We start from the raw sequence: 4,705 nt of genomic DNA on the forward strand, positions 1-4,705 counted from the left end.
TACGGGGAGTGCGACATCTCCAGTTCTCCCTGGTTTCGGTGAATTATTATCACGCCAATTAATCTGTCACTTGAAAATCTCAGTATACATAAATCAACCCAGATTCCACGCTGGCGTCTGTCCCTCCGTACCCAGCTGGTACTGGAGTTATTTTTCCTTTATGTTTTATACTCTGTTATTCATGGGAGAATAAAAAAATGCACTTTTGCTTTTGCAGATGCCAGCTAGTGAAGAGGCATAAAAAATAGAAGATGAAAGATTAAGCATGTTTATTTATGTAACATTATTTTGCGTCTGCGGGTTATTTACCAAAACAGTAACTGTCTAGAACTATCACCCTAAAAGATACGCAGCAGTTTATTTAATCACTAACTTAAACTTCCAGATGTTTTGCTGATGCATGCTTAAAATATCCGCAAGTAAACCGTGTATTATTGTCCTTCTAACCAAAGACGACAGGATTTCTAGTCATTAGTAGTATCAGCAGGGCTATTATTTAAGGCAATTCATTATTTAATGCTTCTTTAAGATTGCTCTTGTTCCTGCAAAAATACACAGAATTACACATTCCAAAACGCAACGTAAAATAAACCTGACCGGAGGGTGGATTTGTCTGTGTTTCATAAGAGCCAGGAGAATGATAAATAGCCGGTCCTTACTAAATCTGCCCAGGAACTGCACACTCACTCAAACCTCCTCGGGCCGCAGGGAACAAGGTGCTGCAAATCCAGCAGAATTGTACAGGGGCTTTGAGGGATGGGAAGGAGCAAAGGGGGGGAAAAAGGTGTTGGGGAGGAGTTTTTCTTTTAAACTGATAAGAAATTGCCCTGCAGGAGAGTAGGTGTCGCATGCAAGACCTTTTCAAGCATCTGCTTTTGGGAAAGCAGTGTGCTGCCCACCTCCGTTTGCTTTCTGTGCCTGGAAAAGCCATTTTTCCTTTTCATTTCCCTCTCCCATCCCCTGCCGGGACTGTGCCTGTTTGGGATTATTTTTTGCTCTGAAGCATAGGTGCAGGCTGCTCAGCTGCCGTCCCACTTTACCAGTGCTTTTAGCCTTACGGGAACGACCTGTCTCCAAAATCACCAGAGCGTCTCGCAAAGCCGTAGCGATGCGAAGTGCGTGGTGGTTCAGGGCGGTGTGCTCAGATCTCAGATGGTCCTGGCGTGAATCAAACCAAGCCATATATGTTTTTCCCCTCCCCAAACAATAAGTTTTAAAAACTTCTCCAGCCTTGCAGGGAGGTTTGATTAATTTTATTTCTTCTATGGTCCTGTGGTGCTTTTGGCAAAGAGGCAGGTCCTCCAAAAATCCTCCCTCGTCTGTTCTTCTCCGCCATCCCCTGTTAGATCAGATCTAACAACTGTTCCCACGGGCAGTGAGGAAGCGCAGCCCATTACAGTTTGCTCCCTTTCTGCCTAAAGAAGCAAGTAGCTGTGGGATGCCAAAACCTGGGCTGTGGGTAACATCAGAGGGATCCGAAGGCATCCCATCACCTGAAACCTTGGGGACTACTGCTATTTTTAATAGCTGGCCACCTCCAGGGGTTCTGGACCACACACTGTCCTTTCTCTGCTTGGGACATATAGATTGTTCATGCACCCACTCCTGCTTCATCCACAAGCCCTGCTAAAAGCCGCCGCCTTAAAAATTGCTCATTTATGCTGTTTTTTCCTATCGTGCAATTCTTGTCTTATAAAACCACCTATCCACTTGACTGTGCTATCGACATTTGTAGTGAGGCATTTGCAATGGGTGATGCATCGTCCTCCTGGGAAGCAGTTTGTGTACCACCATCCTTCCTCCTCCTCCTCTCACCCCCTGCAACATAGCCCTCGTGATTAGCACTGTCCGCGTTGGAATAACCTGAGTCTGGCTCAGGTTGGTGAGAAATATCAGTTCTCAGCCTGGAAAACCACAGGGACTCCAATTTACTGATTTAAGATGTTAAATTTAGACTTCAGATCCTGAAAACCTTTGCTATAAATTGCATTTGTGGCTTCATTTGGACACAGTACTCTTCATCGTGACCACGAATGACTGTGTGACAGTTTTTCGGATGGTTATCAAATTCTGCCTTTCCCAGGAGGAGGTTGCATTTTCATGATTTAGGGAGGCAGTTTTGACAACACTGGTGATGGAGCAGGTTCCTACATAGTGGTCATTTCTACTGTGCTTTGGGATTCCCTTCTGGTGAAATGCCATGAGGGACATTGCTAAAGTCCCTCAAGGCAAGAAGGGCTTTTAATAGTGAGCTTTCCTTAGGCTCAGCTTGTCATCACCACTGATCTGTCTTTCCAGGATTTGATCTCCCTCCCAACGATGGCCAATGATTAGCTGCTCCACAAAGCTGAGCAAGAAGGAAGATGATGTAAAAACCCCTGGCTTACCACCAAACAAACCTTCTGCCAGAAGCACCTTGTCCCTTCTTGTGAGGCATCTGATAGAGGTACCGACAGCGACAGCCATGGGCCTGGGCTGGTGCCGCAGCTCCTCTGCCCCTTGATTTTTTCTGGCCGTAGGCAAGACGCCCCATTGCAGCTGGGGACATCTGAGCTCATTGTGATCATAAACGGGGAGGCTTCATTGCCCTCTAAGAACTGGCACCCAGATCAAGAGTTTCTTGAGGTTGGCAGTAGAAAATTAAAAGTGTGAGGATTTTAACTCCCCTATACCTGACGTTCGAATGGAGCAGAACAGAACAGGTACAGCGTGAGCTACGCAGGAGGTGATGGACTAACTGGACAAGCTTGGTCCAGCTGGTGCTATGGTAGGAGTTTCCCCCCAAGAGTTATGGGGCGTGATGAGCTTGGCTGGATGTTTCCCTTCTTTTAAAGCTGTGTGCAACCACTGCTTTTCTCATTTTCTCACCAGTGAGCTCTGAAGGGGCAAAATGGAGCTGAAAGCCCCATTGTCTCTTCTCTTGAGTCAGCCAGTCCCTTCTTAATGTCACAGTATACCACCCTGCAACGTCTGTCCTAAGAGATTATTGCTGTGTGATGCCACTATGTTGTCATGTGTGGTAACTCTTCGTGCAACAGGTTAAACTAAGAATAACACCCCTATCACTGCCTCTGCTCTGCCTTCTCATCTGCCCGGCAAACATCCATCCATGAGTCCATTTTTTCAATGCTTAACCTTAATCAGCGAAGTAGTATATTGTCTGTGGCAAAACGTCAGGAATTTCTGCTTGTTCTCCAGGACTCTGATTATATTTGCAGGGTTCAACACCCTCCTCCAACACACAGAGCCAAGAGCTGTGCATCGCTACGGGACAACCTCTGTGCGAGCAGGACCTGGCGTGGGATGTGCCCGTCCCCAGAGGGAGCAGCCCAGCCTTTCCCAGCCCAGCCCCACGGTTGGGGAGCGGGGTAAGATGCCTGGTGGCTTTGCAAAGCTTTTCCGAAGCGAAACATCTGCTCAGGTCATCGTCTGCACTGTTCATGCACTGCTGCACTGAGCCACGCCGCTGGGGTTGCGGAGTGTGTTTTACAAGGGTTGGGCTGAAAAGGCTGAAAGCTGGACCTGTGGGATGGACCCACGCAGCTGTAGGGGACTTTGACTTTCATTTTAGAGTGGACATGTAAATATATCATCATATAGGTCAATATAAAAGCTGCTGGGCAGTGGTTAGAGGGTATGGGGCAGCGCTGTCTCCACCAGCTAACAGCTTACACTGCTGCCAGATGGGCATGGCTGGGAGAGACCGGTTGAGAGGAGGGGCAGATGGCAAGGTGGGACCTACTAGGTTACAGCTCAGATGTGCAGGGATACGGCGCTGTCTCATGAGGCTGCAGATCCTGAACCATAAGCAGAAACAATGCAAGGGAGGGAGGGTAGCATGCAAGCAAGGCAGGTCCCGATACTCTGGATGAAGTTCCTGCTGCTCTCAGGTCCTCTGGGAATCTCTGGCTTGGTCTCACATGCTCAGTAAAGATCAGAGCATCAGTGACTGCTCCTAGGAAGCACTGGAAGGGGTTAAACTCCATCTGGGGCCCCCATGGATCTTCCTTCCTCCAAAATTATTAGCCCCCTATAGAGCAGATCTGTAGGATACCCCATGTTTTTCACTGGTGGCCCTGGGTAGGCCTTCCCAAAGAGGACTTGTGTATACGTCTGTGAGTGTACCTGTGCGTGCTTCCATGACCAAGTGATTTCATTATTTCACTAGCTAATTAAGAGGCTGTTTGTGTCAGTTTGCATTCAGCTGCGGCAAATTCACTGCTAACTTTATGGATCGATTTTTCCCTCCTTGTTTATGTGGTTGAAGAACACAGGACAGCTTTGAACCAATGTCACCGGCCCAGTATTAAATGTAGGGAATTGCAGCTCTTCCTGGTAGAGTGTTGAACAAACAGGGAAATAAAGCTATTAAACAGGCAGCACGTTTCTGGTTCCCATGTGGCCTATGAAACCTGGCCCAAGGATAACGCTGCAGATGAGTATAACCAGAAATACACCTGCGCCAGCTCTGCCTGCTCGGTGTTCGTGCAAATAAATCAAGTCCCGCTGCATATTCCCTTCTCCGCTGTGTCCTGGTTTCGGCAGGGATAGAGTTAATTTCCTTCCTAGTAGCTGGTACAGTGCTGTGTTTTGGGTTTAGGATGAGAACAATGTCGATAACACACCGATGTTTTAGTTGTTGCTGAGCAGTGCTTACACTAGTCAAGGCCTTTTCAGCTTCCCATGCTCTACCGACTGAGAAGGC

This window comes from Pygoscelis adeliae, unplaced genomic scaffold (genome assembly GCF_000699105.1).
Source record: "Pygoscelis adeliae isolate BGI_AS28 unplaced genomic scaffold, ASM69910v1 Scaffold29, whole genome shotgun sequence".
Taxonomy (NCBI): domain Eukaryota; kingdom Metazoa; phylum Chordata; class Aves; order Sphenisciformes; family Spheniscidae; genus Pygoscelis; species Pygoscelis adeliae.